Source organism: Bufo gargarizans, chromosome 2 (assembly GCF_014858855.1).
Source record: "Bufo gargarizans isolate SCDJY-AF-19 chromosome 2, ASM1485885v1, whole genome shotgun sequence".
Classification (NCBI taxonomy): domain Eukaryota; kingdom Metazoa; phylum Chordata; class Amphibia; order Anura; family Bufonidae; genus Bufo; species Bufo gargarizans.
The window spans coordinates 588048353-588063958 of record NC_058081.1 but is presented as its reverse complement, the minus strand read 5'-3'; the positions used below and the strand labels follow the sequence as shown (position 1 = coordinate 588063958).

General features: G+C 40.4%; 1 protein-coding gene across 1 annotated transcript in view; it reads right to left on the bottom strand.

The window, feature by feature from the left end:
- MORN1 (MORN repeat containing 1) overlaps nucleotides 1-15606 on the bottom strand; it is a 436773-nt gene that overhangs the window by 182344 nt on the left and 238823 nt on the right. The window lies entirely within an intron of this gene.

Here is a 15606-nt window from a genome sequence, read left to right as displayed (position 1 = left end):
TTTTGTTTATTTTTCTGCAAACTCAAGGTAGGCTTTCATGTATCTTGTGCACTTCATGTGTCACGTGTCTTCATGTGTACTAAGGAGAGGCTTCTTTCTGTCCACTGTGCCGAAAATCCCAGATTGGTGGAGTTCTGCAGTGATGGTTGACCTTCTGGAAGTTTCTCCCATCTGCACACAGGATCTTTGGTGCTCAGCCAGAGTGACCATTTGGTTCTTGGTCTTCTGTGCCTCCACACAATCCTGTCTCTAAGATTTACAGTCAGTTCTTTCCTCCTCATGGTTTGGTTTTTGATCTGATATTTATTGTCAGCTGTGAGATCTTATATAGATGTATAGTGTCTTTCCAAATCAAGTCCAGTCAACTAAATTTACTGCTGGTGGACTCCAATCAAGGTGTAGAGTGATTTCTTTCTTTATTTTTATTTTTTATTTCAGCACACTAGACCGCAACATAACAAAATATGAAAAAAAAGTGAAAGAGCCTGAAGACTTACTGAATGCATTGTAGATAGAGCTACATTTATAAATAGAGAGATATAGTTAGGCAAACAGACAGATAAATAAGAGAATAAAAGATAGAATGGTTATATAGAATAGATATAACTGGTTTGGTTTATTTTGTTGTTATTTTGTTAAATGAAGTCCAAACTTTTTTCCTTATTGCCTTTGAATTTACATGCCAATTAAGATTTCACCATTCACTTACAATGAGTGAAATCTCAACAGACGAGGCATTTTGTAGATTGAAAATCCAAAATCTGCATCCTTTGCATTTCAATACACCAGCATTATGATATAACAGGGGGAGAATGTGCGGCATGAACTCCTCTTAATTCTCCTTACAATATCTGCACAGGTATGTAAACCCATAAACAGTTAAAATTGAAAAAAAAAGTGTTGGAATTTTGAGGATAACACGATGATCGTTTCTATTTGCTCTTTATTTTTGCATGTAGGAAATCATATTGGTGTATGTAGCACATGATAATCTTATCAATGCAATAACAATTCCTTAGGGCAGTTAACAGATTTACTACATGGGGGTAAAAAGCTATGTGAAAAATGTAAAGATCTGTAATTATTTGATAAAGATATGGAATTTCTTGGAGAAATAATTCATGACAGCCACACAAAAGAATGTAAAAAATTTGCTTTAGCACACTTTTACTACCAAGCACCAGAGTGGAACAATTCCTATAGATCTGGAAATGTAGTAAAAAGAAAAACTAGAGAGTCCCAAATGCTAGGAAGTCACTATGCGTAATTTTAAGTATGAGGTTTTCTGTTATGTCCATTTGCTGCTAGAGTATGAATTGTGGCAGTAGTTGGTTGCTGAAAGGGTAAGCACTATTTTCTTTCATACAATTATGACCAAAAAATGTCCACAAGAAAATGTCCACAAAAAGATCTACAAACTTTCAAGAAAATGTCCACAAAAATGTCTATAAACATCCAAGAAAATGAACACAACAATATCCACAAAGAATGTTTACAAAAGTCCAAGTAAATATCCACAAAAAAGTCTACAACAATTAATAACGCACTTAAATAAGCATCTACACTTATTTCTATGAACAAGTGGACTTGTGTCTGTCGAGGATTGCACCACATTTAGTCTTCGGTTTCTGTGCTGCTTATTCTCTATTGATACAAATATCCAAGGATGTTGACGATATTAGCAAACAGAATTCACATTTCATATACATAAAAATTGCAACCACATTTATTATTACCAAGGCGGAAACCAGTCAAACATGGGCATCAAGTGGGACAAGCATCATGCTTCCTCAGTGTAATACAATATGTGGAGAAACCCATCTAAAAATTTGCAACATTATTGATAACTATGTGTCCAGTTGGTTTATATGGTACTGTTTCTTTAAATTGGCAGCCATCATCGGCTACAATGTTAATAGTTTTGCTTTACTGTAATGTGTATCCATTTTATACAGTTTTAGAAATGTATGTTTTTATATAGGGGGAGATTTATCAAACTGGTGTTAAGTAGGACTGGCTTAGTAACCTATAGCAACCAATCAGATTCAACCTTTCATTTTCTAAAGGAACAGTTCTACTTTACAACAGTTTGATACATCACCCCCATAGTGTCCAAACTGTGTTATGGAATTGTGTACATGCAGCAGGACCTTTTGATCATATGACCCTACTGGAAGGCCCTTGAGACAGAAAGAAAACAAGGCCAGTGTAAGCATATGTGTAGAGTACCCGGTAAACTGGAGAACTGGAGTGTGCTGCTGCTTGTGGTTGGGCAACCTGGCTACCGCTTATTACCTGCAGCAATCATGGAGAAGTATAAAGGTAGTGTCTCAAATTGCCTGTCAAAAGAGTCGTGATAGAGCAGCTACAGCTCAGAGCAGCGACCCAGGAGGAGTAGCACCTTATAGAGGTCTCACAAGTTACAGAAGACCATGAAAGCCCAGAAACAGAACAGAGCCTGGATACAAGATAAGATATGGTTTGACATGGAGGAATACAGGTTCTGTATGGTATCCCAGCTAGTCCCATAAATGCTTGAATGGTGATAAATCTGGTGACCGGGCAGCCAAAGAAGTGTTGTAATCTGGCAGAGACATTTCTAGGAAACTCTTCCTGTGTGTGGGCGAGTAGGATCCTGCTGAAGGAAATGCCAGTTGGAAGCACTGCCATGAAAGACAACACATGTGGCCGCAGGATGTCTTGCGCGTATCGCTGAGTTGTAAGTGACCCTTGTATCACTACTACGGATGGCTGACTGTCATATGCCATGGATCCCCAGATGACACCAGCAGTTAGGGCAGTCAGTCCCTCCAATGTAAAGGCAGATTTGAAGCACTCACCAAGAGGCCTCCATACTCAAACCTGACTATTGTATGATCCCAAACATAACCTGGATTCATAGTGAAATATAATTCAGTTCAAGTCTGTGTGTGAGTGCCTTCACATAACCATACCTCTCAACACCTCCTAACAGCTAGGTCAGAATGGCCTAGCTGGCAGGCAATTCTTCAAAACAACCATCTTGCTTCTCTCTGTCCATTAATGCAACCGCTTTCAGTCTGTCAACTGGGCAAAATGTCCTTGAGTGTGTCCTAGAAACATATCTAGTGATATAGTCAGCGATCACTCACCAAGAGGTACACTACTCAACAGTAGCCTCTAAGAGCATCTTTATAGAAAAGCACTTTTACACTTGGTTGTGGCAAGACCCAGTGTCTAATCAGACCACGCCTGTAACCAATTACATATGCGCTTGCAGGGTCGAACGGACCAACCAGAAATTGCATTTGGAGCTGCCTTTTGAACTAATCACTGTCCACTTGGGTCTGCGTCTTAGGTTACGAACAAATTAGATTTTATCGATGATAAAGGGTTTTGGCCTTGGGTATTTTTTTCTCTGGTGGGTCTAAGGAATCCCAGTCCAAAGCTGAGCACTTGAGACATATCTGCATGCCAAGTTTTGCAGTAATCAAACATTTCTATCTGAGCGTGTTATTATTATTATTTTTTTACAATGAGTGTATATAAGACATATACTGTATATAAGCTGTGACACTGCAGTGCATACAGTTACATGTCATGTTGCTTCCTGGGTGCTGCATATCCTATAATAAAGAAACCACTTATTGCAACCACTGCCTCAGTGTTATTACCAGCCATCTGCCTATACATCTTTTTCACCAGGACATAAAATATTATTTAGATGTTATGAAAATGATTAAAATAACAGGCTAAAATACTTACTTTATGAAACCAGCAGAAATGTCCTGTTCTACAGACCCTCTCGTCTGGTCAAGGAAGCTCCACATTCACTGCCTTGTCGAAACAGGTAGAGAGCTTCCTCACCCTGTGTCATTATGTGTTTGAAGGAGGCTTTCTGGCTTAGTTCATCAGCTAAGCCAGACAGCTGTGATGGACATTAGTTCAGAACCCCACACTTACCTGCTTTATTGAAAAAGGGCATATGGCGGGTACGTTGCCACATTTCTGTTGGAGCTTCAATACAGTTTGTGCTATATGAACTTTTATGCTAATTGAGTACTGAAAATTATATCAGATTATCAATAGTACATGCTTGTCTCTGTATACAAGACATCATAACTATGGATTGCATACCCACCAGAAAATTGGCTATGCAGTATTTAAAATAAGTCAACAATAGGGATTCTGTATTCTTAAAGTGGCATTGTTCTTTGGGAAAACCTGCCAATCGCTATAATGAGGAGTGAGAGTGTACTCTCATGGTGTGCGCTCACTTTTCGCTACAGGAAATAGAAGCAAGGTGGACTCAAAAGAAAGTCTATGGGCCTGTCTTGATTCTGCCTTCTGTAGCGAGGAGGGAGTGTCCTCTATGCGAGCACTTCTCTCTCCTTGTTGTAGCAATTGACGGATGTCTCAGTGCTTGGACCTCCATCAATCAAAATTTTTGATATGTCGCTATAACGAACCAAAAGATTTTCCATAGTACAGTGCCACATCAATACCAAATTTTGCTAAAATTTACACTGAAACTGTATATTGCTTCCAGAATAACCTTTGGTTTTTTATATTAGGATGGGTATGAAGTGCCATAGCTCATGCCATGGCTCCCCAATGACGCTAGTATGGTTCAATGGGTCCAAGTGTTGACACAAGTTCTTTTTCCTAGAAAAAAAGAGAGAGCTGCAATTTCACAGCTTGGAAGCATCTCTATAAAGCGGACTTCTTGGAGTGTACGATCGTTAACTTTGCAGCATTTACAGCTAAGAAGAACCTTAAATTATACTATGGTGTTTCATTCCGTTCAAAATCCATCTTTCTCCACAAAAGGTTTCTATTTTCTAATTGCAATACATTAGATGAGAGTTAAGCATTTTACAGCTACAAGGACATTCCATCTCACCATTAGCTTTAGCTGAGGTAGCACTATTAATGCTCTGGGCAATGACTAGGAACCAAATTGCTTGAAGCATAATTATTTGTAATTTCTTAATGCACTCAAAGTTCCAAGGAGATGTTAGGATTTCTTACTATTTTGTAATGAAAGAAAAGAGGTTGAAGAGCATTAAAATGGTTTGATTTTTTATTTGATTTTTTATAATCCATGCCTTTCGGGAAAATAATCTGATAATCTAGTCATTTGCCACAGACTAGATTACAAGATCACTCTTTATTTAGAGTTTTTTTGAGGGATATGATGGAGCAGAACCTTGTGCCTAAAGCATGAAATGCTAATCCTCTTGCCTCCATATGGCTTAGTTTTTGGAGATATTCTTTCCGAAAAGCAATACTCGTGATTTATACGGGGATACAGTATGTCCCAACAATGTCCATGAGCACCATATTATGGCTCTGTCTAACTCAAAACTTGTATGAAATTTAGGGATTAGCTCTGTAATAGTAGGCAATGTGTCACTGTTAAAAATCTCCTATAGTTATGTCTACACAGCTCTTGCCCAGACCTATGTGTCCCCATGGCTACAGACTACAAACAAAACCTAGGAGTGGTCTGATACATGCGTTAATGTCCCTCTCTGGATGTTAGCAGGAAGCAGGAGTAGACTGGGAATTTAAGGTGGTCCTGAAAAAAAAAACCTAAAAGTTGTAGGCGGGTCCAAATTGACAGAACCCGGGGCAACACAAGTAGGCAGGGATGACAGAAGTAGGCAGGGCCAGCAATACCGCAGTGCAGCACAAAATATTGCCTCTGCAAAACCAAATACCACAGTGCAGCAGAAAATACTGCTGTGTCCCTGCAGTATTCGACTGTATGGTCATTCTTAGGCTGGCCACACTGTTGAATTCACCGGCGATTTGCTGAAGGCCAGGTGCAAAACTACCTGATACTCCTAGCATTAATTACTACTGAGAGCATCAGATAATTATGTACCTGGATGGAGGCTGTGAAGAGGGCTAGGGTGGCCCCCAGGACATTGGCCCACAGGGAAATTTCCCTGTAGGGTCTATGGCCAGTTTGCTCCTGGCAGGAAGACTTCTACCTGTTGATGCAGGAGAATCTTAACTATGGATTTTATAAGGAAGGATGTTTTGAAAAAGATTTCAATAGCTTATGGTCATCAGAAGAGCATAATATCTCCCCAAACAAATAATCACATATGAATGAAAAAAATGAAAAATTGTACTATGTGTGGTGAATTGTCAAGAGACTTTTTGCCTAATAATTAGGGCTCCTTCAGACGAACATAAGGGCCCCGTGCCCGTGCTGTGGACCTCAAATAGCGGTCCACAATGCACGGGTACCAACCATGTGCACTCCATGGTGGGGATGCGGACCCATTGACGTGAACAAGTCCGCGATCCACAAGATACAGCAAAAGATAGGACATATCCTATCTTTTGTAGTGCAGAGGCACGGACCCGAAAGCTCACAGAAGTTCTTCATATTGCTTCAGTGGCCTTCTGACCTGTCCCTCCATTCCACAAAAGATAGAACATGTCCTATCTTTGACGATACCTTGCGGATCGCGGACCTAATCAAGTCAATGGGTCCACATCCGCACCACAGAGTGCACACGGCTGGTTCCCATATATTGCGGACTTGCCATTTGAGGTCTGCAATGTGGGCACGGAACCCTTACGGTCATGTCAATGGGGCCTTACTAAGAAAAGGGGAAGACAGAAAACAAGGGCCTACAACATCTGCTCACACAAAGCAGGATCCAAGAATGGGCAGATGTTTCTTTGAACAGAGTCAGTGTTGTGAGATGGTTACCCTGAAAAAAAAATTTCCTCACAGCTCACACACTCTGCTTCACCCAAGTTTAGATATGTCACCCTGTTAGGCCATAGAAAGCACTAACACGTTTGATGGCGTTTAATTTGAATGGAAATGAGTGGATCATTAACTGTGTTACGCCGGTTAAGACAATGTCAGAAAAGTACCTTAATTGGCCTATTATTTTCTTAATGACTACATAATTTGATGGCTCTTGAAATCTATATAGAGATCTGTATTCAATTAGATTAAATTATTCAGTGTTTTATTGTCTTTTTCTATGTAATCTATTCTAAAAGTCAAAATGACCATCCAATGTGACAATGTAAGCTGCTGTGTTAGTATGGATTTAGAAGGTTAAAAGAAGAAGAAGAAAATCCCTTTATTGTCCCTCAGTGGGGAAATTTTGGCATAACAGCAGCAAAAGTCGGTCTTCACTAATTGTAAAGAAATATATATAAATATATATAACTATGGGCAGGCACTCTTCATTTGGAACCACCAAGACATTTATGTCCATTAAAAATATAAAAAATATTTAATGTTACACATTCCCCAAAAATATACAACACAAACCTAATTGATAGAATCAAATAAATAAAATAAGATACTTAATGCCTTACTTAAAAAAACAATATATCTCACTCTGCATCAACATTCAATATGGCTGCAAATATAACTGTTAGCAGTATATATTGTGACCATTGACGGTATATAATTATTACATATATACTATGGTGCAGTATATACTACAGCCATATACTTTTGTGGTTTATTTATAACATATTGATAATTGTCCTCTTTTTGAATTCAGATAGTCCACATCTGTAGAAGTGCTATTTGCACATAAAGATATATTAGTTGTTAGTTGTTCCATATTAATATGGAATATCGTTTAGGGCTCTTTCACATCTGCGTTCTTTTCTTCCGGCATAGAGTTCCATCGTCGGGGCTCTATGCCGGAAGAATCCTGATCAGTTTTATCCAAACGCATTCTGAATGGAGAGAAATCCGTTCAGGATGCATCAGGATGTCTTCAGTTCCGGACCGGAACATTTTTTTTGCCGGAGAAAAATCCTGAAGACTTGCCGCAAGGCCGGATCCGGAATTAATGCCTATTGAAAGGCATTGATCCGGATCCGGCCTTAAGCTAAACGTCGTTTCGGCGCATTGCCGATCCGACGTTTAGCTTTTTCTGAATGGTTACCATGGCTGCCGGGACGCTAAAGTCCTGGCAGCCGTTGTAAAGTGTAGTGGGGAGCGGGGAGCAGTATACTTACCGTCCGTGCGGCTCCTGGGGCGCTCCAGAGTGACGTCAGGGCGCCCCACGCGCATGGATGACGTGATTGCATGGCACGTCATCCATGCGCATGGGGCGCTCTGACGTCATTCTGGAGCACCCCGGAAGCCGCACGGACTGTAAGTATACCGCTCCCCCGCTCCCCGCTCCTACTATGGCAACCAGGACTTTAATAGCGTCCTGGCTGCCATAGTAACACTGAAAGCATTTTGAAGACGGATCATTCAGTTCACTTGCGTTTTTCCGGATCCGGCGTGTAATTCCGGCAAGTGGAGTACACGCCGGATCCGGACAACGCAAGTGTGAAAGAGGCCTTAACTTGTGTTCACAACTCTCGTTATCTTATTTTCTCCATTCACCTTTAGGTTATTGCAATTTCTTCTTTAGTGATATGTCCTTAATGGTGGTAAAAGATCATGTACTCACTGTTGGTAATTAGCTGTTTCACCGAACGCGGTGTCCCACATAGTGGTAGTTCCGCTCACCTTTACCTCCAGCACCCTTTACTGGGTACAGGTGATGTCTATGCCGCAATAGCGCTCGCTGAATAGCAAGGACTCACGTGGTATCTCAGCGTCCCGCGTGTTGCCACGAGCTGTATTCAAGCTGGCGGAGTTCTCATAAAGTCATGCTGATGTAGTCCGTGGAGCGCTCCACACTTTACCTTACTACTCCAGCATAAGCGCAATTTCTTCAGCAAAATATATATATATATTTTTTTTTTATTTCCAATGGGTTTTATGGATATCCTTATTGCAACCAAATACAGTCTCCAAAATATAAAACGCTGTATTGGGAAGTATGATGTGCACCATGAGAAAGTGTGAAATATCTTGAGACGACACTGGCATATTTTAAAGACGGATGATGAATTGAGAGAAGTCATCTCTCCCAATCCAACAACTACGTATAGAAGAGGAAGGAGAACTTGGTACATAGTCACTTCCAACAAAAAAAAAAAAACAACATAACACCACATTGCTATCCATGACAGGGTCTTATCCCTGTGGAGACTGTATTTTTTGTAATAAAATGGTACCAAGGAAGGATTTTACTATTCTAGTAGACAATAAAAGGTACCAAATCAAAGAATATATAAACTGCAAATCCACAGGTGAGATTTATGCCATTGAATGCGGTTGCCCAAAATTGTATATACAACAATTAAGAAGATGCATATCCAAACATTTGAGTTGCATCAATACAGAATCAGATACAGCTCTTTCAAGACATATTCAAGGCAAACACAAAGAAGATACAAAGAATCTCAAACTTTAGGGAATTAAGAAAATGAATGTGGGTCCAAGACTAGGGGACATAGACAAAAAATTACAGCAAGAAGAAACAAAATGGATATATTGCCTCAAGAGCCTGACCCCTCTAGGATTGAACGAGAGATTTACATATGTATCCTTTCTCTGACCTAAGTAGCATTTATTCTTGGAGCATCAGTCTAGAAAACTAATTGATGACAATAGCTCTACATGACTTATGGACAGTATCGATAATAACGACAATTGGGAGCAGCTACAGTATATGTTATGGTACATCATTAAAGGGTCTACTCTCTTTCCTCCCACTTTGTGCTTAAATAGCAATGAGCATTATAATGTTACAATTTTTCTGTGCACCTGTTATATGTAAATTACTGGGTCAGGGGGAATATATACATGGTCATAAAATATAGTATACAATAAAAAACTAGCCTCTGTATAAAAGCAATATATGGTGACTAATAATTGATTGAGAATAATGAGGAAATTAACCCCTTAAGGACCAGGCTCATTTTCACCTTAAGGACCAGGCCATTTTTTGCAAATCTGACCAGTGTCACTTTAAGTGCTGATAACTTTAAAACATTTTGACTTATCCAGGCCATTCTGAGATTGTTTTTTCGCCAAATATTGTACTTTATGACACTGGTAAAATAAAGTCAAAAAAATAAAAAAAAATTGCATAATAAAATACCTAATTTACCAAAAATTTAGAAAAATTCGCAAATTTCAAAGTTTCAGTTTCTCTACTTCTGTAATACATAGTAATACCCCCCAAAATTGTGATGACTTAACATTCCCCATATGTCTACTTCATGTTTGAATTATTTTGGGAATGATATTTTATTTTTTTGGGATGTTACAAGGCTTAGAAGTTTAGAAGCAAATCTTGAAATTTTTCAGAAATTTACAAAAACCCAATTTTTAGGGACCACTACAGCTCTGAAGTCACTTTGCGAGGCTTACATAATAGAAACCGCCCAAAAATGACCCCATTCTATAAACTACACCCCTCAAGGTATTCAAAACTGATTTTACAAACTTCGTTAACCCTTTAGGTGTTGCACAAGAGTTATTGGCAAATGGGGATGAAATTTGAGAATTTCATTTTTTTGCCAAATTTTCCATTTTAACCCATTTTTTCCACTAACAAAGCAAGGGTTAACAGCCAAACAAGACTGTATATTTATTGCCCTGACTCTGCTGTTTACAGAAACACCCCATATGTGGCTGAAAACTACTGTGCGACCACACAGCGGGGCGTAGAGTGAAAGGTGCGACGTATGGTTTTTGGAAGCCAGATTTTGCTGGACAGTTTTTTTAACACCATGTCCCATTCGAAGCCCCCTGATGCACCCCTAGAGTAGAAACTCCATAAAAGTGACCCCATCTAAGAAACTACACCCCTCAAGGTATTCAAAACTGATTTTACAAACTTTGTTAACCCTTTAGGTGTTGCACAAGAGTTATTGGCAAATGGGGATGAAATTTGAGAATTTCATTTTTTTGCCAAATTTTCCATTTTAACCCATTTTTTCCACTAACAAAGCAAGGGTTAACAGCCAAACAAGACTGTATATTTATTGCCCTGACTCTGCTGTTTACAGAAACACCCCATATGTGGCTGAAAACTACTGTGCGACCACACAGCGGGGCGTAGAGTGAAAGGTGCGACGTATGGTTTTTGGAAGCCAGATTTTGCTGGACAGTTTTTTTAACACCATGTCCCATTCGAAGCCCCCTGATGCACCCCTAGAGTAGAAACTCCATAAAAGTGACCCCATCTAAGAAACTACACCCCTCAAGGTATTCAAAACTGATTTTACAAACTTTGTTAACCCTTTAGGTGTTGCACAAGAGTTATTGGCAAATGGGGATGAAATTTGAGAATTTCATTTTTTTGCCTAATTTTCCATTTTAACCCATTTTTTCCACTAACAAAGCAAGGGTTAACAGCCAAACAAGACTGTATCTTTATTGCCCTGACTCTGCCGTTTACAGAAACACCCCATATGTGGCCGTAAACTACTGTACGGCCACACAGCGGGGCGTAGAGTGAAAGGTGCGCCGTATGGTTTTTGGAAGCCAGATTTTGCTGGACAGTTTTTTTGACACCATGTCCCATTTGAAGCCCCCCTGATGCACCCCTAGAGTAGAAACTCCATAAAAGTGACCCTATCTAAGAAACTACACCCCTCAAGGTATTCAAAACTGATTTTACAAGCTTTGTTAACCCTTTAGGTGTTGCACAAGATTTAATGGAAAATAGAGATACAATTTCAAAATTTCACATTTTTGGCAGATTTTCCATTTTTATATATTTTTTCCAGTTACAAAGCAAGGGTTAACAGCCAAACAAAACTCATTATTTATGGCCCTGATTCTGTAGTTTGCAGAAACACCCCATATGTGGTCGTAAACTGCTGTACGGGCACACGGCAGGGCGCAGAAGGAAAGGAATGCCATACGGTTTTTGGAAGGCAGGTTTTGCTGGACTGTTTTTTTGACACCATGTCCCATTTGAAGCCCCCCTGATGCACCCCTAGAGTAGAAACTCCCAAAAAGTGACCCCATTTTAGAAAGTACGGAATAGGGTGGCAGTATTGTTGGTACTAGTTTAGGGTACATATGATTTTTGGTTGCTCTATATTACACTTTTTGTGCGGCAAGGTAACAAGAAATAGCTTTTTTGGCACATTTTTTTTGTTATTTACAACATTCATCTGACAGGTTAGATCATGTGATAATTTTATAGAGCAGGTTGTCACGGACGAGGCGATACCTAATATGTATACAATTTTTTTTATTTATGTAAGTTTTATACAATAACTTCATTTTTAAAACCCAAAAAAATGTTTAGTGTCTCCATAGTCTAAGAGCCATAGTTTTTTCAGTTTTTGGGCGATTATCTTGAGTAGGGTCTAATTTTTTGCGGGATGAGATGACGGTTTGATTGGCACTATTTTGGGGTGCATATGACTTTTTGATCGCTTGCTATTACACTTTTTGTGACGTAAGATGGCAAAAAATTCCTTTTTTTTACACCGTTTTTTTTTTTTTTTTTTTACGGTGGTCACCTGAGGGGTTAGGTCATGTGATATTTTTATAGAGCCTGTCGATACGGACGCGGCGATACCTAATATGTATACTTATTTTTATTTATGTAAGTTTTACACAATGATTTTATTTTTGAAACAAAAAAAAATCATGTTTTAGTGTTTCCATAGTCTAAGAGCCATAGTTTTTTCAGTTTTTGGGCGATTATCTTGAGTAGGGTCTAATTTTTTGCGGGATGAGATGATGGTTTGATTGGTACTATTTTGGCATACATGCAACTTTTTTGATCACTTTTATTACCTTTTCTGGGAAGTAAGGTGGGCAAAATTTCAATTTTCTCATAGTTTTTATTTTTATGGCGTTCACCGTGCGGGGAAAGTAACATGACCGTTTTATAGATCAAGTCGTTACGGACGCGGCGATACCTAATATGTGTAGTGTATTTTATTTTTTTAATTTTTATTCAGTGATAAATGTTTTATTTTTATCTTAACTTTTTTCACTTTTTTTTTACATTTTTTTGACCCAGACCCACTTGGTTCTTGAAGATCCAGTGGGTCTGATGTCTGTATAATACAGTACAGAACCCTATAGGGTTCTGTACTGTATTTTACTTACACTGAACAGATCTATGCTTTTAGCATAGATCTGTTCAGCACCATGGACAGCAGGACGCCTGAGCAGGCGTCCTGTTGCCATGGGGACCTTCCCTGTCTGCCACAACTTCGCAGACGGGGAAGGGTGAGGACGGGGCTTCGGGGGGCTCTCTCCCTCTCCATCGGGGGGCTGCAAAGGCACAGCAGCCCCCCGATCGGAGAGGGAGGGAGCTCCCTGTGCTGTTAATCTTTTCCATACAGCGGTCCGTACGGACCGCTGTATGGAAAGGGTTAAACGGCTGACATCGCATCAACGATGTCAGCCGTGCTGGCACCCTGGTATAACCCACTAGACGCCAACGATTATTCAAGGGGAGACGGGCGGGGGATCGCGATCCCGCCTGCCGCACCGCCCGCCTCCCGCAATGCCCCCACCACCTGCGACACCCCCCCTGCACCACCCGCCGCCATCAAATCGTGCAGGGGTGCAGGGGGGGTGCAAAATCTTGATTTTAGGCACTTTGAAGTTTCTGATCCCCGCGGTCAGGGACCGCGGGGATCAGAAACTGCAAAAAGCGCAGCAAACCGCAGGTCTGAATTGACCTGCGGTTTGCAGCGATCGCCGACACGGGGGGTCACATGACCCCCCCCTGGCATTGTGACAGGATGCCGGCTGAATGATTTCAGCCGGCATCCTGTTCAGATTAACCCCTGGGGCGCCGGAATCCCGATTTTAAAGTTAGGACGTACCGCTACGTCCTTGGTCCTTAAGGACTCGGGAAATAGGGCGTACCGGTACGTCCTATGTCCTTAAGGGGTTAATATAATTAAATAAATATGCATGATTCAATAATTAACAACATGATTTGCAGACTGTAATTTAATAAGGAAAATTGAGAATTTATAGATATGATTAGTGTTGGGCGCGAATATTCGAATGGTAAATATTAATCGCGAATATCGGCACTTCGAGAATTTGCGAATATTTAGAATATAGTGATATATATTAGTATTTTTGAATATTCTAGATTTTGTTTCATCTGAACCCATGATCCCTCCCTGCTTCCTGCTTGTGGGCCAATGAGAAGGCTTCAATGTCTTTGTCTGAGCTTAGCAACATCCCTAGCAACCAATAGGAAAGTTGCCTACACCTTACTACAGGTCCTTCTAAAAAAAATTGCATATTGTGATAAAGTTCATTATTTTCTGTAATGTACTGATAAACATTAGACTTTCATATATTTTAGATTCATTACACACCAACTGAAGTAGTTCAAGCCTTTTATTGTTTTAATATTGATGATTTTGGCATACAGCTCATGAAAACCCAAATTTCCTATCTCAAAAAATTAGCATATTTCATCCGACCAATAAAAGCAAAGTGTTTTTAATACAAAAAAAGTCAACCTTCAAATAATTATGTTCAGTTATGCACTCAATACTTGGTCAGGAATCCTTTTGCAGAAATGACTGCTTCAATGCAGCGTGGCATGGAGGCAATCAGCCTGTGGCACTGCTGAGGTGTTATGGAGGCCCAGGATGCTTCGATAGCGGCCTTAAGCTCATCCAGAGTGTTGGGTCTTGCGTCTCTCAACTTTCTCTTCCCAATATCCCACAGATTCTCTATGGGGTTCAGGTCAGGAGAGTTGGCAGGCCAATTGAGCACAGTAATACCATGGTCAGTAAACCATTTACCAGTGGTTTTGGCACTGTGAGCAGGTGCCAGGTCGTGCTGAAAAATGAAATCTTCATCTCCATAAAGCTTTTCAGCAGATGGAAGCATCAAGTGCTCCAAAATCTCCTGATAGCTAGCTGCATTGACCCTGCCCTTGATAAAACACAGTGGACCAACACCAGCAGCTGACATGGCACCCCAGACCATCACTGACTGTGGGTACTTGACACTGGACTTCAGGCATTTTGGCATTTCCCTCTCCCCAGTCTTCCTCCAGACTCTGGCACCTTGATTTCTGAATGACATGCAAAATTTGCTTTCATCCGAAAAAAGTACTTTGGACCACTGAGCAACAGTCCAGTGCTGCTTCTCTGTAGCCCAGGTCAGGCGCTTCTGCTGCTGTTTCTGGTTCAAAAGTGGCTTGACCTGGGGAATGCGGCACCTGTAGCCCATTTCCTGCACACGCCTGTACACGGTGGCTCTGGATGTTTCTACTCCAGACTCAGTCCACTGCTTCCGCAGGTCCCCCAAGGTCTGGAATCGGTCCTTCTCCACAATCTTCCTCAGGGTCCGGTCACCTCTTCTCGTTGTGCAGCGTTTTCTGCCACACTTTTTCCTTCCCACAGACTTCCCACTGAGGTGCCTTGATACAGCACTCTGGGAACAGCCTATTCGTTCAGAAATTTCTTTCTGTGTCTTACCCTCTTGCTTGAGGGTGTCAATGATGGCCTTCTGGACAGCAGTCAGGTCGGCAGTCTTACCCATGATTGCGGTTTTGAGTAATGAACCAGGCTGGGAGTTTTTAAAAGCCTTAGGAATCTTTTGCAGGTGTTTAGAGTTAATAAGCTGATTCAGATGATTAGGTTAATAGCTCGTTTAGAGAACCTTTTCATGATATGCTAATTTTTTTAGATAGGAATTTTGCGTTTTCATCAGCTGTATGCCAAAATCATCAATATTAAAACAATAAAAGGCTTGAACTACTTCAG